The sequence below is a fragment of the Phacochoerus africanus genome, chromosome 4 (genome assembly GCF_016906955.1).
Source record: "Phacochoerus africanus isolate WHEZ1 chromosome 4, ROS_Pafr_v1, whole genome shotgun sequence".
Taxonomy (NCBI): domain Eukaryota; kingdom Metazoa; phylum Chordata; class Mammalia; order Artiodactyla; family Suidae; genus Phacochoerus; species Phacochoerus africanus.
In genome coordinates, this window is record NC_062547.1 from 140,039,850 (window position 1) to 140,063,210 (window position 23,361).

Genomic DNA, 23,361 nt, shown 5'->3' on the forward strand with positions numbered 1-23,361 from the left:
TTGCCTTTTCTAGGGCCACTCCCATGGCATATGGAGATTCTCAGGCTAAGGGTCTAATTGGAAGCACAGCCACCGGCCTACGCCAGAGCCACAGCAACATGGCATCTGAGCCGAATCTGCAACCTACACCACAGCTCACGGCAACACGGGATCCCTGACCCACTGAGCAAGGCCAGGGATCGAACCCGCAACCTCATGGTTCCTAGTTGGATTCATTAACCACTGCACTACGACAGGAACTCCTAAATCAACTATAATTTAAAAAAAGAAAGCAACTATCATTTATGGAATATCTATAAGCACTTCACAAGTTATTTCTCCTACCTAGAAGAAGGCACTCTTCCCCTTTTACATGTCTTGTGAGCCTCAAATCACTCAGCTAAACTTCAAATCTGTAAATGGTGATGCTACACTGTGCTGGATCTAACTGCAAACCTTTCTAATGAATGCAACTTAAGTCTAAAGGAACCAGAACATTACAATTAAAACATTAAAACTCCCACATTTACTTGGAAATCAGCCACAATTCTGATTCAAAAAGCCAAGGAAACCAGAAGGTCCCTGTCCAGTTAGTCTCCAAGAGAGATGAAGAAACTTCCCCAAAGGATGACTTTTTGAGATAACTTAAGAAACTTCCCCAAAGGATGACTTTTTGAGATAATTGTCAGTAGTGAGATCAGAATTCTACTAGGTTCACGTATCAGTGCATGAAAAACAGGTAAGAGCGGTAGAGGAATGTTTAATCCTATTCATGAAAGTGTGAGAAAAGGTGACACTTTAAATGTTGTCTCCTGAAAAAAGGGTAAGCCTGTAATATGCTAGAGCAAGCTGACTCCCAAGAGGTTACTTTCCCCCACATACTGGTACTACTTTAGCATGATTTTCTATTAAGTCAAAATGATTCTGTTCATTTAGCTCTTCCCATTAAGTAACAACACCATGACTGAGTCTTTTTAAAAAAAATTAAAAGCTCTACAGTTTAGAAGGTAACACAAAATATCTGAGAAAGCATTGATGCATAACAGAGAATATTCTAGTCAATTATATGCATACATATAATCTCAATTTTGACAAGTGTTGATTTATTCTAGTAACCTTTTACCCTTCAAGTTTTTCCACTGAAAACATGTTCACCTGGAGCCTACTAATGAGTAAGGTCTTAAAAAAATTAGCTCATCGGAGTTCCCGTTGTGGCGTAGTGGTTAACAAATCCGACTAGGAACCATGAGGTTGCGGGTTCGGTCCCTGCCCTTGCTCAGTGGGTTAACGATCCGGCGTTGCCGTGAGCTGTGATGTAGGTGGCAGATGCGGCTCAGATCCTGCGTTGCTGTGGCTCTGGCGTAGGCCGGTGGCTACAGCTCCAATTAGACCCCTAGCCTGGGAACCTCCATATGCCGCGGGAGCGGTCCAAAGAAATGGCAAAAAGACCAAAAAAAAAAAAAAAGCTTATCATTTCTTACTGCTCTCTTTTTTTTTTTTTTTTGGCTTCTTAGGCCCACACCCATGGCATAAGGAAGTTCCCAGGCTAGGGTCAAGTTGGAAATACAGCTGCCGGCCTACACCAAAGCCACAGCAATACCAGATCCCTGATCTACTGAGCAAGGCCAGGGACTGAACCCACATCCTCATGGATACTAGCTGGATTCATTTCTGCTGCACCACAACGGGAACTCCTCTTATTTTTCTTTAATATGAAACTACAACACACTTCATTTTTTTCACATAAGAGGCATTGGAGGTAATTCCACAACTCGTTCTAATAGATTCCTTGAGATCAGATCACTTCTCATTTTGCACAGACCTGCATGAAAACTGCTCTGGGGGAAAAAAAAGGAAGCTGGCACATGAACAAAAAAGCACTGACTGGAGTTCTGGAGTTCCCACTGTAGCACAGTGGGTTAAGAACCTGACTGCGGTGGCTTAGGTCACTGCAGAGGCTCAGGTTTGATCCCCAGCCCCACGAAGTGGGTTGAAGGATCTCGTGTTGCCACAGCTGCAACACAGGTCACAACTGCAGCTTGGATTCAAACCCTAGCCCAGGAACTTCCAGATGCCATGGGTGTAGCCTTTTAAACAAACAAACAAAAAAACACTGACCATACTTATTTTTTGTATTTGTCTTCTCTACTAAACTATGAACTTTGAAAGCAAAAATACAACTTCATCTTTGTATCCTCTGTTATGAACTCCAATAGAACACAAGAGAACTCCAAGGTCTAAAATGTCACTATCATCACTCATGTATTTTCCAGCTAACTACACAACTGAATCCTCACAACTATTCCCTGTGAGATAAGCATGGCAGATTATCAATCCCTTTCTCAGAAGAGAAACAAACACCTCAGAGAGCTGAAGAAACTGGCTTAAAGTCACTAAACTAGGAGTTCCCGTCATGGCCCAGGAGAAACAAATCTGACTAGGAACCATGAGGCTGCAGGTTCGATCCCTGGCCTTGCTCAGTGGGTTAAGGATCTGGTGTTGCCGTGAGCTGTGGTGTAGGTTGCAGATGAGGCTTGGATCCCTCGTTGCCGTGGCTCTGACGTAGGCCAGTGGCTACCGCTCTGATTCAACCCCCTAGCCTGGGAACTTCCATATGCCATGGGTGCGGCCCTAGAAATGGCAAAAAGAAAAAAAAAATTTTTTGTTCAAATACTGAATACTCCTTAACAGAAAAGTATCTTTTGAAATTATTAGTTTCAAAAGTGATTCTACAATCAATCACAATATGATCTGTCTTTTTTACAAAAATTCTCTCACCTCAGAGTTCCCTGGTGACCTAGTAATTAAGGATCTAGTGTTGTCACTGCTATAGCTGGGTCACTGCTATGGCTCAGGTTTGATTCCTAGCCTAGGAATTTCTGCATGCTGCGAGTGCAGCCAAAAACAACAAAACCATCTCATCTTATCTGACCCTAAATTTGAGCTTCTTCACTTTTCCAAATTTCTAATCCACTCTGGTATCCAAAAAGCATCTCCTCCCACTCTTCCATCCAAATATTAAGCACCTCCTATGTCAATCAAGTGTTTTTCAGTTTTATTTTTCCTTTTCTTTTTCAATTACATGTAAGAGCAGCTTGATACACAAAAGCAAAAGTACATATTTTAAGAATAAGTAAACAACTCAAGTATTTGTTTTTCTATTTCAGAAAAGGGCAAAAATAAAAAACAAGACAGACGTCTGTCTGAAAATTGTTTAAAACCATAAGAATTATTATTATACATCATATACAAAAGGAAAAGAAAATATACACTGAGCTAAGTAAAAATCTGACCAAAAAGATTTGGGTTATCTTCTCTAGTAGAAAACCAAGAAATTTCATTAAATTATCTTGTCAACCCACTACATCTCCCTCAACCTTTTACAAATGCTGGTTCACTTATCTCAAACACTCTCTCTCACTTCCCTCTCACCTTCCACTCTTACTCATGTTCCATTCTTGGAAGGGCCTTCTCTAACTCATCCCACCTAATGATACTCCGTTAATTTTTCTTAGGGCATATTATTCCCTGGCTCCAAAACACTCATCATAAGTTTTATTATACATTACTTTTTGTGTGTGTTAACAGTCTCTTTCTCCTGGGAGTTCCCACCTTGGCTCAACAGAAGCAAACCTGACTAGTATCCATGAGGGCACAGGTGGTTTGATCTCTAGCCTCGCTCAGTGGGTTAAGGATCCAGCACTGCCATGAGTTGTGGTGTAGGTCACAGACATGGCTTGGATCTGTCGTTGCTATGGCTATGGCATAGGCCAGTGGCTACAGCTCTGATTCTACCCCTAGCCTGGGAATCTCCATATGCCGTGGCTGTAGCCCCAAAAAAGAAAAAAAAAAAGTCTCTTTCTCCCAAGAAAGTATTGCTCTTTTAAAAAAGCAGCTTTATTAAGGTATAATTTACATATCATAAAATTCATTCTTTTCAAGTGTATAATTCAATGATGTCTAGTAATTTACAGTTATGCAACTATCACCAAATAACTGCCTGGGTTTGCTCCTTCATGTATCTCCAACATTTAGAAGGAGAAAAATAAATATTCAGTAAATGAATAAATCAATCTGATGAGTTACTGTTAACACCATTACTACCAATATCTATTTAGTGCTTAGGAGTTGATACATTAAACCTATCTTTATTAAATTCCATGTCAAAAATCCTTCTTTATTTCCATTTCCAAAGTTGGCTCCTCCATAAGGCACCAAAGTGAACCTCCTCACATATTGGCCATGGGGAACACTGACTGAGGTCAAATTCATGTGTATATACTACACTTCCTGCTCCGTCCAGTAATCCCCTCCTCTACCAGCCATGTTAACAAGACACTTTATAAACTAAGGAAAGTTCAGGAGCATTAATTGCACTCATTGGTGGGGACAGGGTTTTCACTTAAATGTGTGCACCTTTGTAATGCTGAGGTGATGGAAATAAGTTCTTGATACTAATATATACCCGAGATGTGAATATAGTGTAACTAGTAATTATTTAGTCAAATAATTAGAAACTTTTTCAGATATAAAATCAAGTCTCTGCATTTGTAAAACAAAAATTTTCTATTTCTGTTTTTTAAACTTCCATATTTCGTTCCTTTTAAGAACCATTAAGGGAGTTCCCATTGTGGCTCAGTGGTTAACGAATCTGACTGGGAACCATGAGGTTGCGGGTTAGATCCCTGGCCTTGCTCAGTGGGTTAAGGATCCGGCGTTGCTGTGAGCTGTGGTGTAGGTCACAGAGCAGCTTGGATCCCGAGTTGCTGTGGCTCTGGCGTAGGCTGGAGGCTACAGCTCTAATTAGACTCCTAGCCTGGGAACTTCCATATGCTGTGACAGCAGCCCTCGAAAAGGTGAAAAGACCAAAAAAAAAAAAAAAGCCATTAAGGTTTTTAGATAAAGGACTTAACTCATGTACAAAATAACTTTTTAAAATAACTTTTTTTTTTTAAGTAACAGAAGAAACAAAAACCAGTGAGCAAAAGGCTTAAAGAGAAATTTCTCCAAAGATACACAAACGAAAAAGATGTTCCACAACACTCTTAGGGACAAGCAAATCAAAATCACAATGAGATACCTGTTCACCCCCATTAAGATGGCTATTATCAAGCAAACCAAAAAAAAACAAAAGGAAGTAACAACTTTTGGAGCGATGTAGAGAAACTGGAACCCTTGCACATTGCTGATAGTAATGTAAAATTCTCAAACAGTCATGAAACAGTTTGGATGTTTCTCAAAAAGTTAAACACAGAATGATGTTATAATCCAGCAACTCCACTTTTAAGTGTCTACCCAAAAGAATCAAAAGCAGGGACTCATACCAGCACATCAACTTTCACATGAGTATTATTCACAAAAGCCAAAAGGTGGAAAAAATCCAAAGGTGCACCAACAGATTAATGGATAAACATAATGTTGTATATACACACAGTGGAATATATTATTCAATCTTAAAAAGGAAGAAAATTCTGATACACACTACAATATGGATTTACCTTGAAAACACGTTAAATGAAATACTGTCAAACACAAAAGGAAATGAGTCCACCTATTTGGGTACCCAGGATAGGTAAATTATGGAGACAGAAAGAAGAGAGATTAACAGGGGCTAGAAGGAAGAGAGAATAGTGAATGACTATCTATAGAGTTTGTCTGGAATGATGAAAAAGTTCTGGAAATGGGAGTTCCCATCGTGGCGCAGTGGTTAACGAATCCGACTAGGAACCATGAGGTTGCGGGTTCGGTCCCTGCCCTTGTTCAGTGGGTTAAGGATCCGGTGTTGCCGTGAGCTGTGGTGTAGGTTGCAGACACGGCTCAGATCCCGTGTTGCTGTAGCTCTGGCGTAGGCCGGTGGCAGCAGCTCCGATTCAACCCCTAGCCTGGGAGCCTCCATATGCTGCGGGAGCGGCCCAAGAAATAGCAAAAAGAAGAGAAAAAAAAAGTTCTGGAAATGGATAGTGGCAATAGTTGCATAACACTGTGAATGTACTTAATGCCACCGAACTGTACACTTAAAAATGATTAAAATGGTAAATTTTATGTTATGTATATTTACCACAATTCTTTTCAAAGTATAGCTACAATTTATACTATTATATTCCTCAATATTAAAGTTAGTTTACAACAAAAGGGAGCCATGCAGAGAATGAGGTTATTCATAAGTGTTCATAAAGTAGTTGTCATTTTATTGGTAGGAAAAAACTGAGAAGGCACAATGCATTGTTTTTTCTGTTTGAAAACAATGGCATTCTAATAAAAACACACCATTCACACTAATATAAGATAAATATAACAGGGAAAACTGAGTGCAGGGGGGAGGAAATATGCAGCGACTCTGTACTTTCTAACCAAATTTTTTGTGAACCTGTATTTTCTCCTCAAATAGCCTCTTAATTTTTAGAATAAATGTTTTAAAAGGTACAGAAAATAAAAGAATTCTACACACTCATATTAATAAAACATTATATAAGCAGTTTTAAAAATACATACACTCAATGTAACATTTACTTCACCGACTGAAGAATTTTATGACACCTTTCTACACCTTTCCAAGGACTTAATCTGTATCCCAGAGATCCCTAACCGGTGACACAATTAAGTCGTTGAAAATACTGCCCAAATTTTAAAAGCAGCAGAAATTAATAAAGAAGGGGTTCCCAAAGGATAAAACCAGTTCATTCAATTCCATTAAGGAGTATGTGCTTGTTAAATGCACCGTACCTGAGAGATAGAGTCCAACAAGTCCTGCATGAAAGGTTACAAAAAGTAAAGTTGAAAACATAGCCTCACAGTAACCCACAAAGTCAGTAATTCAAAACCATCCTTTAATGTCTGCCTTTAAAAGTAAGTCCATCTCAGTTATCTAATATTCATAGTCTGCATTACTGTGGTTTCGGTTGCCATTTTTTAAATTACCATCAACTTTAAAATAAGGTAAGTGCCCAGGCTTAGGTACTTTTTTCATTGATTAGAGGCATAATGGGAAGCCGAACAAAATGGCTTTCTTAAAAGTCAGTTTGATATATTTTTTATTTATTTTTTGTTTTTCAGGGCCGCACCCGTGGCATATGGAAGTTTCCGGGCTAGGGGTCAAATGGGAGCTACAGCTGCCGGCCTACGCTGCAGCCACAGCAACACGGAATCTGAGCATCCTCTGCGACCTACACCGCAACTCGAGGCAACGCCGGGTCCTTAACCCACTGAGCTAGGCCAGGGATCGAACTCGCAACCTCATGGTTCCTAGTCGGATTCGTTTCCGCTGCGCCACAACGGGAACTTCATCTAAAAGTCAGTTTGATTTTTAATTTTTTTTTTCCCCGGCCACGCCCGGGGTATGTGGAAGTTCCAGGGCCAGGGAGCCAACCCGCTGCTACAGCAGTGACAATGCTGGATCCTTAACCCGCTCAGCCACAAGAGAACTCCAAAACGTTTCTTTTTTGGTTTAGGTAATTGATTTTTAATTGAAGTTTACCAACTTCCCAGTGGGCAAGTGTGCCAACTGATTCAATTTTCTATTCTTATCTCGGAAACCAGGAGCCCGATCTGCAACTTAGTGCTGTACCCTCTCTAGTCCGGCCTATGCAGAATGCATTCTAGACTAGTTTCCAGGACACCAACAGCCCAATTTTGGCTATATTCTCTGAGCGATTTAAGGAAGTCAGTAACCACTCGTCTCACGTGATCTTAAAAAGGGGCGCAGTTGAGCCCGGATTAAACCGCACTTTTTTTTTCTGCATCAACTTCACTGCCCAGCATGAAGGAAATGAGTAGGGAGGCGGCGCAGGCACCGTGTGCAGGGGAGGCTAGCAAACAAGCGTGGGTAGCTGTGCCTTCCACTTTGGAGGAGCAAGGAGGTGAGACGGCACACCCGCTCACGCGCACTGCAGCGGCAGAAAAATCGAAGACTGCCACACCCCCTGGCAGATCTCTTGCTCAAGGAAAAAGGGGGCCCTGTCTACCGAATGTCACACCTGCAGGACCATGTCCAGGACACCCAGCACCCTGACCTGCAAAGCCCTCAAGTCCAGCGCGGGTGGGACACAGCGCTGGGGGGCGGCGGAGGGGGGAGGGCCGCGGCTACAGGGGACCAGCGCATGCGCAGATACGGGTACCCGCCCGTTCACTTACCGTTGGAACCGCGACGCCCCGTTCCCCGGCCGCTGCCGCTTCTCCAGGACCCGCGGCAACCGCAAGAGGGCAAGAACTGAGGCCCCAAGTGGTTCCGCGGCCGGCGAGCCTCTTCCTGTGGCGGCCACTGGCGAGAGGCTGAAGCGACTGTTGTGGCGCGGGGCCAGCCCGGTAAGCGACCCCTGGATGCCCCCGGCGGTGGCGGCGGCAGAGACGCGGAAGAGGGGATGTGAGCGGCGACGGAGGCGGCGGCTGAGGCGCAGAGCCTCCCTAACGGCGAGCGGGAGGAGAGCGGAGGGCGGAGGGCGGGCGGGGGGCCGAGCCGGACGTGACGTAAAGGGAGGGGGTGGGGCGGGCCGAGGGCGGGGCGGGCCGAGGGCGGGGCGGGGCGAGCGCTCCGCGAGGGCTGAGGTCTCCCACTGCCCCTGCTGCAACTCAAGTCTGCGGCGCTTAATACTGCTGTGTTTCTCCCACCCCAAATTTAGACCCCTGAGTTAGGGTGCGAGACGCCAGGCGCGGGCCCGAGGGAGGTGTCTGGAGGTCCTTAGTCTGAGGAGATTGGAAAGAAAATAGAGGAAAAGTGGGGAGGGGACGTAGGAGCGAGGCCTGAAGGGCAACTCTGGCAACCCGAGGTCACTCCTAGGGAGGGAATGTGCCTGCTGCAGGTGGCCAGAAAAACCCAGGTGCTCTTATCTAGGTGAGGACTGCGGAGACATTCTTAAGAAATGAAAACCTTTGGGCAGGTCCGACCAAAGCGTTGACTCACGGTTCCATTCTCAGCGATGGAGGTTCGATCGGGGACCCCGCCTGCCCCCTCTCTTCACCTAAGGACACAACCTAGATTCCTGAGAAAACATAGATGCGTCTGGTGCCGAAAGCATCTGGGAATATGAAAATCAACTGGCTATATGCTCTCAGGGAATTTCAGAGGGATAGTTGAAAGGAAGAATGAGGAGGTCTCTGAACCTAGGGAGTCTGTATTTGAAAAGCCACCTAGGCCGACCTTGTAGCTCCCACACATTCACAAAGGTATGAACATTCACCCAATTTCTTTTTTGCCTTAGTCTCCTAAGGGCTTTGAAATCTTCCATTGAGTAAAATGTGAGGTTGTGCCTTTAGACTCCTTGATGATGGGTAGACAGATCCACACCTGCAGAAAGAATTCTGGGTGTCTGTAAAAAATATAAGCCACCGGAGTTCCCGTCGTGGCGCAGTGGTTAACGAATCCGACTAGGAACCATGAGGTTGAGGGTTCGGTCCCTACCCTTGCTCAGTGGGTTAACGATCCGGCGTTGCCGTGAGCTGTGGTGTAGGTTGCAGACGCGGCTCGGATCCCGCGTTGCTGTGGCTCTGGTGTAGGCCGGTGGCTACAGCTCCGATTGGACCCCTAGCCTGGGAATCTCCATAGGCTGCCGGAGCAGCCCAAGAAATAGCAAAAAGATCAAAAAAATATATATATAAGCCACCACAATTGGGTTGTCCCCTACCTGAGCCCAAAGTCAGAAACCCAGAAAATGCAAGACAAGAACCCTCACAGAACTTGGGACAAGATTTACAAAAAAAAGAAAAAGGAAGTCACCCTATGAGATGATTTGTAAATTTGTTACAGAGGCCGGGATTGCTCCCAAATTCCATCAGAAAGTAAAACAAATCATCTGCAATCTAAGCATCACATGCTCAGTTGATGCTGTCATAAAAGAAGGGTGGGGTCCACAGGAGTCTGGAACCAGCACAATCTGAATAAGAATGTATTGTGGGGCTTCCATACTTTCTAGGAGAGGGGCTACTGATTCTAATGACCAGGACCAATACCCATCCCTTATCAGAACAGTTAAAAAAAAAAAAAACTTACTTCAGATTCAGTCCCTCCCGCAACAAGTACTTACTGAATGCTTACTCTATTCTAGTCTTGTGGGATACATCAGCAAATAAGATCCCTGCCATTAATGAATTTATATCCTAGTAAACTTAAATTCTAAACATCCTTTAAGAACATACAAAGACCCACGCTCTGATACCACCCTCATCAGGTGGTCTTCCCTCACTCAAGGGGTCTCAAGTAAATCTACACACCCAGTAAAAAGCTACCTGTCGTATGTCCAAGGCATATGACAGGTACTAGTTATACTAGTAATACAGTCTTTCTCAATAAATTTACATCATGGTTAATAAATGCACTTCTGTTCACTGGGTTGAATTATAAAATTGTTTTATCCAAATTAATTTCTCAGAGCCTGAATAATCCTGAATCTGCCAAACAGGACCAGAGAGACCCTGGTTTCAAAGCAGCCCAGTTAAGATGCAGCCTATGCGTTCAGCCTTGCACCCTTCTTTAAACATCTTAAATGGAACTTTACCTGTGATTCCGTGCTTGAAGAACAGGGGCAACATGATTCTTTCTAAAGCTTAATCATAAGCAAGTAAAAATCATAAGAAAGGAAATCGTTAAGAGTAAAACCCTCCTGAACTTGCCCCGCCTATGCAACACAGGCTCTTGTTGACATAACTGTCTGTCATAGTTACATTACTCTGAGTTTGAAACCCAAGTTCCCGGATGATAGGAATTCCCTTGCATTTATGTGCCCTGCTCCCAAAGTACAGACTCTAAACAAATGAAGTGATTCAAAGACCATTTTTCCCTGTAAAACTCAAGATCATGTCTTTAGAAAATATCTTTTTCAGATCATACTTTGTAATCTATAAGCAGTGTGTTCAACATACAAGATTCAGGGGTAAAACCTTTATTTTTTTATTTTACCATCTCTTTAAACCTGTGCCATGGGAGTAGATCTGTCGTATACCTGACTCAGACAGGTTCCAGGAGTTCTGTGTGCCTCTTAGGAATAGCAAGTCCTGTTGTCTTTGAGTCAAAGACTGAAACTTTCCCCTCCTCACTGGTTTGGGATAGCTGACTCACTACTTGTCCTGGGGAGGCAGCATGCCTGGCCTCTTTCTTGTCTCCCCCAGCTTGCCAACCAAAGGGAGGGAGGGAGAGGAAAAGAAAGGGGGAGCAGGAAAGTCTCTAACTTTTGCTTCTATGTGATGGTTTCACACTCCAGGCCTGGCAGATGTTTTTACAATTACTTCTGGTGGATGATTTTACAATTACTTCAGAAACCACCACCATCCTCATTCTTTGGTGGTTTCTCACCCGTCATAACCTTGATCGGAGCAAAAGCATTCTATTCTGGCAGTTCTTTACTCTCTCTTTCAGTCCTTAGGAATCTAGCAGCCCACCTCCAACTTTCTGTCTTTTGAAATCTGTTCCTCTCAGTAAGGACCCTGTCAGATATGATGTAAGGTAGCTCTCACACTGACCCATCTCTAAATGAGACCATGCCCATGTCATGCAAAGTTGTGCCCTCCCTACCCTAGGGAGTGCCATTCACATCATCCTCCTCATGATATATAATATATATATTATTTTGGTCACACCATTGGCATGGGGAAGTTGCAGGGCCAGGGACGGAACTCTCACCCACAGCAGCGATAATGCTAAGTCCTTAACCTGCTGCACCACCAGGGAACTCCTGTATATATTTATTTTGACAGCTTTCCAGCAGGTGGCAGTAAAGTATTTTGACCAAACTAAATTAGTATGACTATTTTCCAACAGATAGAAGTACCAGGATTAGGGAGAGCTGTTTTTTCTGATGCTGCTGATTAGACTAGTGGCAGCTCTGTGGTCATACCTGGTCAACACGGAGTTCTCATTCACAACTTGTCCAAACAAATTTGGGAATACAGTGCAGCTTCAGCATTCCTCTGCTCTGCTGCCTGAACAGCTACCAGCCTGCCTCTTGTCCTTTATATTCTTCAGGAAGGAGTTAGACACAAGTCTACTGCGCCCCTTTAACTGCAAGAAACACATCTCAAGTACTTTGAGTAGTTTTACTGAAGGTTCCTCTCATTCAGCTTGAGGTAAGAGGCAAGTAGTCATCTGTGGTAAGAATCACAGCATAACCAGCCTCTATCTCAATAGTTCTCAATTGACCTTTTATAACTTGTTGTGAGTATTTAGAGTTATCTATGTGACTTTGTCTAAGTCTTCTCATTTTTAGGGACAGTCCATTTCAGAACTCACTTTACTGAGTTTTTTGGGGAGAAGGTGGAGGAGGTTGTTTTTTTTCTGTGTTATCTTTGTGCCTTGGTTAAAACAGTGTTCTCAGATGGGGGGTACTTTTTTTTTTCTTTTACTCTTTTTATTCTACTCATTTAATGATTTAGCTGAGGAAGGTGGGTGAAAGGGGGTGCCATCACAAGGTTCCAGAGAACCAGGGGCACAAGTCAGTCCATTTCTCTTTCTCTGGGATAGGGTCTCTGAGACCCTGATAAAAAGGGGAGAAGGTAGTGATATGGACTCAGTTTGCTGCCGGACCTTTTCCAGAGCCTTTCTGTCCAGTTGTCACTGACGCACAATGACAAGGCAAGCAAAGACCAAGGCCACACGTACAACAGCCCCTTCGAATTTCCAGAATAAGTGTTGTTCCATCAGAGCTGAGCAGCAGCTGTTGAACTCGATCCTCTTAGATGAGCTGCACATGATTTTCTCCACATACGCTGGGGAACCACACTCAGGGTTTTAGACTGGAAATTAGAGCATGGAGCACGCTCTTCTGCCACCACAAACTCTTCCGCTAGCCGGGATGGCAAATTTGAGGTGCTCACTGAAAGTTTCTCCTCTTGCACGGAAGCTTCTGCTTGGCCCCAGCGGGTGAGGGGGGGAAAGGGGCAAAAGTCAATAGCCAGAAAACTGGGAACCCCCCACCTCCGAGGTCCAGGGACAAGGTCTTCCTCATCCTAGGGGGCGGGGACCTGGGGATGAACATGTCTGGAGACATTTTTTGATTGTCAAAACTGGGGAGATACTTTTGCTACCCAGCAAATAGAGGTCAAGAATGCTGCTAAACATCCTGCAATGCACAGGACAGCGCTCCCTACAACAAAGAATCATCTGGCTGATAACATAACTTCCGATTTAACATCTTGTAACAAAAAGAATGTCTATACTTGGCAGTCACTAAGAGGATACCTTAAAATTACACCACTTTTTCTTCATTCTTCATACAAATGCTTTACCAGGTGATGTAGAGGCCACAATTTAATATATAAATAATACAAAAACAGCATTTCAGATAGCTTTTTTGGCCAGGATGAGAAGTGACTCATATTTCTAAGACTTCTAGAGGTGAAGACTGCCAGGAAAATTGTTATTTGAGATGATATTTTTTAGTTATTTCTTTTCAAGATGACTTTCACAGTCCAGGGAAACTTTACCCAGCTCGTCTAAGCAGAGGCTTTACACTTCTCAGAAGTCGAGTCGGGGTCAAAACACTATAAAAGGAACATATATTTGCTGCAACCCCAGGCCATGTCCTAGATACTAGGAAGGAATTTAGCATGTGTGCCTCTGCAAGGTCACCATTGTATCTGGAATGAGACTTGGAGTTAGGGAGTAGCTCTGTATCTCTGTTGTAGCTTTACAACCGATACCCTCATTATTCAAAGAGAATACAAATGGGGAGTTCTCATGGTGGTGCAACATAAACGAATCCGACTAGTATCCATGAGGATGCAGGTTCGATCCCTGGCCTCACTCAGTGGGTTAATGATCCAACGTTGTTGTAAGCTGAGGTATGTATAGGTCACAGACATGGCTCAGATTTGGCGTTGCTGTGGCTGTGGTGTAGGCTGCCAGCTGTACCTCCTATTCAACCTTTAGTGGGAACTTCCATATGCCATGGGTGTGGCCCTAAAAAGCAAAAAATTAAAAAAATTTTAAAAAGAGAGAGAGAGAGAGAGAGCCAAAAAGACATATCTGTTCACCACACCTCCCACTACTACCAGTTCTACTACATAAAAAATAAAGTAGACTCAACAAACATGCAATAATTTATGAATGTTTGACTTGGAATAAGAATACTGGACTTGGAATAAGAAAACCTGCATCTGAGTTCCAGCCCTGTCATTTATGAGTCATGTGACTCTGGTCAAGGTACTTAACCTAAATGTACCTTGGAGTCCCCATTGATAAAAGAGGAAAAATCATACTGAAATGAGATGCTGGGAATAAAAGTGTTTTATAAGCTGTATACCACAGTTCTTCACTCCACTCTCCCCTGCCTTCAGAGGTCTAAAGAAGTATCTAGAAATGTTTTGCCACCATATCTGGGTTTTTATTGCTAGTGATGAGGCCCTGTGTGGAAATTTTTCTTGGCAGAAGTTACTACTTATCTATTTATTTTTAAATGAAACCAAGTACCACCAAGAACCCGAAACTCTTGATACAATTTTTAATATCTGTTGTACCTTGTGAATTATAATAAATACAAAAGCACAGCTCCTCCCTAATAGAAGCATATTTACAGTGCCCACTTATAGAATTAGACATAAATGTAGATAAGGATGAGAAAATATATGCAGTTTTGTACGTGGGAAAAACTACAGCACATGTGGATGAGGAAGTTATAACTACCCTGATTCCTGCAGAGCAGTAAAAAAGTACAATGCTATCAAAATTCAATTAAACTTGGCTAATTAATTTTTTTTCTTGAAGTACTCATCTGTACTGGGAAAAAAGAAAGTACTAAAACCCCCCAAAATTTAAATCTTCTGATAAAGAAGCACTCACCATTAGAGTGGTATTGCTGGCTCCTCTGAGGAATGTAATGGAAATCTGTCTGCCACTTTCCCCAGGACCATTTTGCCAGTGTGCAAGAATGCTTGTTCTTCATAAACAAAAAATATTACTAGCTGCAAAGAGAAGAAACTGTTCCAGGGTGTACAAATCCCACGCAACATCCAAAATAATAGCACATACTGTTCTGATCTTAGCAACCCAAAGTAATCTGTGTGCATTTATTTATCCAACATGTATTTCTTGAGCAACTATTATGAGCCAGATACTGGGTCAGGAGATATATCTATATAAAACCATGATTTCCGCCCTGATAAAGTTTCATCTTACATATCTCAGGAATAGAATGTTTTCAGACAGAACCAAAGTTAACTTGATGTTGATTTCAGCTTCTATATTCATTCACACAGCCACTGGTGCTATCCAGCTTGGGGAGCTAGAACAATTGACAGTAACTCTCATCTTTGCCAAGTCCACATTTTTGGCCTGATAAGTCAGAATTCAGTGTATGACAATAATATAAGCTAATGAAATTATCAGCTATAAGACTAAGTTGTTTTGGTTTCCAGATTAAATTCCTGTAGTCAACTAGATTTTTCCCCCCCACAATCAGAACTTTTATTGTTTAAAAACAAACAACAACAAAAAAGAGGAATTGGGAGTTCCTATTGTGGCTCAGCAGGTTAGGAACCTGATACAATGTCCATGAGGATGCTGGTTCGATCCCTGGCCTCACTCAGTGGGTTAAGGATCCGGCATTGCTACAAACTACTGTGTAGGTCACAGAAGTGGCTTGGATCTGGTGTTGCTGTTGCTGTGGTGTAGGCTGGCAGCTGCAGCTCCAATTCGACCCCCCAGCCTGGGAACTTCCATGTGCCGCAGGTGTGGCCATAAAAAGAAAAAAAATTAAATAAAAAATTACAGAAGTTCCCTTATGCACAGCAGGTTAAGAATCTGGTGTTGTCACTGCTGTGGCACAGTGTTCATCCCCGGGCCTGAGAACTTTCACATGCCATGGGTGCAGCCAAAAAAATTTTAAAAAGAATATCTTTTTCCTCTTCTCTTTCTCTATATACATATGAAGCAAAGAAAAAAGATTCTTCACATACCATGGGCCTTCTGCTGCCCCTTTAGCCAGAAATCCAGGTAGGAAGGTCTTCCCATTCTGCAGGCCCTAGCTCTTTCTTACAGGCCTTATGCTTTGGGACCCTCATACCATTTAACCAGCAAAGCTCCTCAAATTCCTTTCATGAGGCTACATCTTCTGTGGCAAACTGACAGGTACAATATTTGCAGATGGCAGTCAAACTACAACCACATTTTTGCCAAACATTTACATCTGATTACTTTTTTCCACTAAAGACAAGGGTATAAATTTTTGCAGAAGCATTTAGTATTTTCCCAATCTCCAAGCTCATCAGCAGAGAAGCTCTGAAGCATGAAGCCTCATACCCTTATTTTAGACTTTCATAGTAAGAAACGAAACTGTTTACACAGGGAAGAAATGTTATAGTTATTATGCATGTGTCTTATCCCTATGAGTGTGGCACTGTCTGTATCCTAAATAATTATCTTACCAAAAACAACTATTGTAAAAACACTTGGAAAAAGAAACATCCCTTAGTTCAACCAACTTTGTTATTTTTTAATAAAGTTTTGTTATTTGTTTCTTCTTATTTGCTTTATATGTATTGTTTTCCTCCATTTGGAATACTCTGATACTTCTTACTCATTGATACACTTAAAAATATTAATTGGGCACCCAGTATGTGTCAAGTACTATGCTGAGTGCTAGAGACTCAGCAGTATACACACTGAACATGATTCTTGCCTTGTGGTGAACACAGTGTAATTATGCCCATCACATAGCAGACTCTCATTTATTATTTAATAAGCCTGAGTTCAGTTAAAGTGTCTTGACTGTCCTAGGCAGGCTCTGTGACCTCATCTAGTTGAATAAGACACTCCTATTCTCTGGGCCCCTGTCATCTTGCCCATATATCATATTGGCAACTTCCCCAAAACTAAGATTGCCCCAAAACTGAAGGGCTGCATTTTCAGTCAGAGATAAAGGAAAAAAACCTGACCTACAGAAGGAAAAGGCAAGGGTCCCCTGTCAGTCTCCACCTTACGTGTGGAGGGAGTAGAAAAAGAAAAAACAACTTTCCTCTGACAATTCCTAGACAATTGGCACGTATACTGTGGGGGGCTAGAATTTCACACCACCCAGGTGACCCAGAAAACCCTGAGCTGAAAACTATAAAGGTGATCACTTTGGTGCCCCAGGCATTTTGTATAAGCAAAAGTGGGTCTTCTCTAAAAATCCTACCGGTAAGGTTCCTATGGAAATTGGACCTCATATTAAAATATCACTGAAAACACAAGGAAATAATGAATTTCAGAATACTACCTTCAATGACTGCAGGTATTCTAGTTACTGAATACCACACATAAAGCAAGTATATTTGTAGGAGTTCTCTTGTGGTTCAGCGGGTTACGAACCTGGCTAGTATCCATGAGGATTCGGGTTCATCAGGACCCTCCTGGACCTCACCCTTTGAACTTCATTTGGCTCTTAATTTTCATCCTTTATAATATATAATATTATATATATAACACAGATAAATGTATATATTCAGACTAGTTTAATATACAGATACTCTAGATGTTATCAGTGTCACTCATACCCAATAAAATGTGTGCACACAGGCTCTGAAAGACAGGTACAAAAATGTTCATGGAGTTTCCGTCGTGGCGCAGAGGAAACGAATCCAACTATGAACCATTAGTTACAGGTTTGATCCCTGGCCTCGTTCAGTGGCTTAAGGATCTGGTGTTGCCATGAGCTATGGTGCAGGTCTTAAATGGGGCTCGGATTTGATGTTGCTGTGGCTGTGGCGTAGGTCAGCTGCTGTAGCTCCAAGTGGACCCCTAGCCTAGTACTCTCCATATGCTGCTAGTGCGGCCCTAAAAAGAAAAAAAAAAGTTCATAATGGCAAAAAATGGAAATAAGTAGCTGTCGATAGAATAATGAGTGCTAAATAAATTCTGGTATATGTATGCCATAGAATACTATACAACAATGAAAATGAACAAACAACAGCAACAAGCAACAATGTGATGAATCCCACAAAAATAATTTATTTCATTTTATTTTTGTATTTTTTAGGGCCATACCTGTGGCATATGGAGGTTCCCAAGCAAGGGCTCAAGTTGGAGCTGTAGCTGCTGGCCCACATCACAGCCATAGCAACATAGGATCCAAGCTACATCTGTGACCTACACCACAGCTCACGGCAACGCCAGATCCTTTACCCCCTGAGCCAGGCCAGGGATCAAACCTGTGTCCTCATGGATGCTAGTCAGATTCTTTCCACTGAGCCATGATGGGAACTCCCCACAAAAATAATTTAACTAAAAGAAGCCAGGCACAAACGCATACCAAATGATTCCATTTAAATAAAATGTAAAAGCAAAGAAAACTAAGCTATGGTTTTAAAATTTATGATTGTGGTAGAGGAAGGAAAACTTTTGGGGGAAGGAAGGAGTCAGTAACTGGGAGAGAAGTCATGAGGAAATATTCTATGTCTTAACTTAGGAGGTGATTGCATGAGTATATTCACATAGGGGCAGTTTATCTAACTGTCTTATGATTTATGTGCTTCTCTATATGTACTTTATACTTCAAAAAAATTTTAAATAAAAATTCACTCCTTACGTTTTTAAAAATTAAAGCTAAATATAACAGTGTTTTTCCAAAAAGAAAAAAAACTAAACTATCATGTTTAGGGATTCATATTGAGGTTAAAAGACTATTTTTTAAAAAGGCCAAAAAGGGAAAAAATTTTAAAAAATAAAAAGGGCCAAAAGTGATTAACATAAAAGTCATGGTAGGAGTTCTGGAGTAGCTCAGTGGGTTGAGGATCCAGTGTTGTCACTGCTATGGTTCTGGTTATAGTTGTGGTGCAGATTCAATCCCCAGCCTGGTAATTCTGCACGCCACATGTTTGGTCAAAAAAAAAAAAAAAAAGAAAGAAAAAATGAAGTCATGGTAGTGGTTCTTTTGAGAAGATGAAGTAAAAATGAGTTGTCTCAGTTATAAACAATGTTCTATCTCTTTTTGTCTTTTTTTTTGGTGGGGGGGGGGGAACACACCTGAGGCACATGGAAGTTCCTAGGCTAGGGGTCGAATCAGACCTGCAGCTGCCAGCCTACATCACAGCCACAGCAACACTGGATCCAAGCCACATCTGCAGCCTACACTGCAGTCTGTGGCAATGCTGGATCCTTAACCACCAACCAAGGCTAGAGATCCAGTCCACATCCTCAAAGACACTACATCCAGTTTTTAATCCACTGAGCCACAGTGGGAACTCCCAATTTCTTCATTTGAGTAGTGGTTACATGGTGTTCGTACTAAATTATACATCGAGCTGTGTATATCTTTGGGGCATCTTCCTATATGAGTATATAAAAATATTTTAAGCCTAAAAAAAAAGATAGGAGTTCCCGTTGTGGCTCAGTGGAAACGAATCTGACTGGTATCCATGAGGACTCGGGTTCAATCCCTGGCCTCACTCAGTGGGTTAAGGATCTGACATTGCCAGGAGCTATGGTGTAGGTCACAGACGTGGCTCAGATCTGGCATTGCTGTGACTGTGGCATGGGCCAGCAGCTACAGCTCTATTTTGATCCCTTGCCTGGGAACCTCCATATGCCACAGGTGCAGTCCTAAAAAGACAAAAAAAAGAAAAAAAGATAAGGAGTTTCCTTTGTTGCTCAGTGGGTTAAGGACCCAACGTTGTCTCCATGAGGATATGCTTTTCACCTCTGTCCTTGATCAGTAGGTTATGGATCTGGCATTGCCATAAGCTACAGCATAGGTCACAGATGCAGTTTGGATCTGGTGTTGCTGATCAGATTTATCACAATTGTGGCATAGGCCCCAGCTGCAGCTGCAATTCAACACCCAGTCTGGGAACTTCCATATGCCACAGGTGCAGCTATAAAAAGAAAAAAGATCACTGTAAGAAAATGTCTTTATGATTTTGGGGTGGGGGGGAGTTTAGACCACACCAGTGGAATATAGAAGTTCCCAGGCTAGGGGTTGAATTGGTGCTGCAGCTGCCAGCCTGTGCTGCAGCCACAGCAATGTGGGATGCAAGCTACATCTGTGACCTACAGCACAGCTCACAGCAATGCTGGATCCTTTAACCCCCTGAGCAAGGCCAGGATTGAATCTGTGTCCTCATGGATACTAGTTGGGTTCATTACTGCTGAGCCACAGCAGGCACTCTGTCTTTATGCTTTTTAAAACAAACTCTCTCACCATAGAGAAAAGAATAAATTCCACTACATTATATTTTTTTTAAGAAATTTTTTTTTGTCTTTTGTCTTTTTTGTTGTTGTTGTTGCTATTTGTTGGGCCGCTCCCTCGGCATATGGAGGTTCCCAGGCTAGGGGTCGAATCGGAGCTGCAGCCACCGGCCTACACCAGAGCCACAGCAACGCGGGATCCGAGCCGTGTCTGCAACCTACACCACAGCTCACGGCAATGCCGGATCATTAACCCACTGAGCAAGGGCAGGGACCGAACCCGCCACCTCATGGTTCCTAGTCGGATTCGTTAACCACTGCACCACGACGGGAACTCCCACTACATTATATTTGACACCATAAAAAGGGTGAGAGCACAAGCCAAAAACTGGAAAAGTTAGTTACAAAGCATTCAACCCAAAAAGGAGTATTATCCATGTTACATAAAGAACTACTACAAATCAAATAAAAAATTTTAATTTATTTCATTTTTTTCACCCATGGAAAGCGTAAGTTCCCAGGCCAGGGATCAAACCCACGCCACAGCAGAAACTCAAGCCATGGCAGTGACAACAACAGATCCTTAACCCACTGAGCCACCAGGGACCCCCTAAAAAAAATTTTTTTTCTCTTTTTGCCTTTTCTAGGGCCGCTCCCACAGCACATGGAGTTTCCCAAGCTAGGGGTCTAATCGGAGCTGTACCCGCTGGCCTATGCCAGAGGCACAGCAACGTAGGATCCGAGCCCCATCTGCGACCTACACCGCAGCTGATAGCAACACTGGATCCTTAATCCACTGAGCAAGGCCAGGGATCAAAACCTTCAACCTCATGGTTCCTAGTCATATTTGTTAACCACTGAGACACGATGGGAACTGCCTCCCTAAAAAATTTTAAATACAGACAATCCAATATAACATTGCACCAAAAAACCTTTTTTAACTGATTCTGCACATGTAAGGAAATCCAAATGGCCAATAAATATATCAATAATATCCAACCACATCAGTAACCAGGGGAAAGCAAACTAAAATGAAATACGACTATACATCCACCACATTATGCCCACTAGAATAGCTGAAATTAATGTTTGACAATACCAAGTGTTGGCAAGGATGTGGAGCAATAGAATCTGTCATTCACTGATAGTAGGAAAATAATTCTGCATTATCCGCTAAATGAGGACCAAAAAACTCTGACTAAGCATTTCTACTGCTGAGTATATACCCTGGATAACTATGTATACATAGGTGCCAGAATACACCTATACATAGGTGCAAAAATGTTCACAGCTACTTTGATTGTGATAGCCCCAAAATGGAAACAACACAAAGTTCCAGCCATGGAAAAATGGACCATACAATGCAATACATACAGCAATGAAAAATGAGTAAACTAGACTTAAACCTACAGACAACAACATGGCTGAACTGCATAATATGCAAGGTAAGCAAAAATACAAAAGAAACATATAGTATGGCTCTTTTATGTAGTTTAAAGTGAGACAAAACTTGGTAGTTACCACTGCCGCTCAGAGGTTGTAGCTGCTGCCACTGGGATTCAATCCCTGGCCCAGGAACCTCTATATGCTATAGGCACAACCAAAAACAAACAAAACAAACAACAAAAGAAGGAGGCAAAATTCAACTACATTGTTTGAAGTTACGTATTTCGGTGGTAAAACTACAGAGAAAAGGCAAGCAACTGATTACCATAATAGGGTAGTGGTTTATCTCTAAGAGGAGAGGAGAAGTACGAGGTAGACAAGGACCACAAGGGGAACTTTGAGGAATGGGCATTGTCAAAGTCCTGTTTCTTACTGTTTCTTAAATTGAGTGCTGGGAACACAGATATTTGCTTTAGAATTTTTTTTTTTCATTTTACTTTGCTTTAGAATTCTTTTTACACTGTACATTTATGGTTTCTGCTCTTTTTCTAAAAACATGTTCATTTTGTAACTTTAAAAGTTGGAAAGGGAAAAAAAAGAAAAAGTTGGAAACGACAGGGAACTTTACTGGTAGTATCTACATTTCCTTACTTGCTCCTGAAGTTTAACTTGAAGGTATTGATAAATGCCCAGAGTTTAATGTCCAAAGTATATACCTAATATCACTTTGTGTCTAAACACTGTCACTTTGTCAAAATAAGAGTATTCTTTTCATTTGATCAGAAAACAACTCAGACAAACATGGAAGGAGCTACTTGTGAGAGAAAAAAAAAAGAACAATAGTTTTTTAGATGGTGGGCAGAATAATAAGCATGTGACAAAGGAGTACACAAAGATGACTGTGGATGCAATTAGAGATTCTCATACTAAGTGAAGTAAAATCAAAAAGAGAAAGACAAATACCATATGATATCAATTATATGTGTAATCTAAACTATGGCACAAATGAACTTATTAACAAAACAGAAACAGACTCACAGACAGAGAGAACCAACTTGTGGTTGCCAAGGGGGAGGCAGGAAGGGAGTGGGGTGGACTGGGAGTTTGGGGTAAGTAAATGCAAACTATTACATTCAGAATGGATAAGCAATGAGGTCCTGCTGTATAGCACAAGGAAATATATCCAGTCTCTCCGGGATAGACCATGAATGGAAGATAATATAAGAAAGGGGATGTATATATATGTATGACTGGGTTATTTGCTATACAGCAGAAATTGGCACAACGTTGTAAATCAAAACAATTTTTATACCTTAAAAAATAAAAATTAAAACAATGGCTGTAGGAGGCAGAATAACAATGTCTCAAGAGTATCCACACTCTACTCCCTCAAACCTAGGACTATGTTAGGTTATATGGCAAAGGGGAATTAAAGTTGCTGATCAATTGACACAGAAATGGGGACTGTCTGGGTGGGCCCAGTGTAATCACAAGGTCTTTACAAATGGAAGAGGAAGGCAGGAACGAGAGGTTGGAACAATTAGATGTGGGACTGACTCAACCTGCCATTGGTGCCTTTGAAGAGGGAAGGGGACTGTGAGCCAAGGAATGTGGGCCGCTTCTAGAAGCTAAGGAATGCAAGGAAAAGAATTCTCCCCTAGAAGGCCTAGATTTTCCCCTAGAGCCCTTGATTTTAGCCTGCAAAACCCAAGTCAGACTTCTGACCTACGGAACTATACGAGAGTGGTTGAGTTTTTTGAGTATTTTTGTTTTTAAGAAAACTTTTAATTTCACAATATTTTAAATTTACCAAAAAGCTGCAAAGACTAAACAGAGTTCCTAGCTTCCCTTATGCTAATAGTTAATGCCTTTTAAAAATATACACACTGGAGTTCCCACTGTGATGCAACGGG

At 42.1% G+C, this 23,361-nt stretch overlaps 1 protein-coding gene across 9 annotated transcripts in view; it reads right to left on the reverse strand.

Moving 5' to 3' along the window:
• FAM13B (family with sequence similarity 13 member B) overlaps positions 1 to 8,250 on the reverse strand; it is a 94,120-nt gene extending 85,870 nt beyond the window's left edge. For all 9 annotated transcript variants that reach the window (XM_047778707.1, XM_047778706.1, XM_047778704.1 and 6 more), the window contains exon 1: positions 8,110 to 8,250. The gene's annotated coding sequence lies outside the window, so the exon portion shown is untranslated. The remainder of the gene's footprint in view (positions 1 to 8,109) is intronic.
• Between the last annotated feature and the right edge of the window lie 15,111 nt (positions 8,251 to 23,361).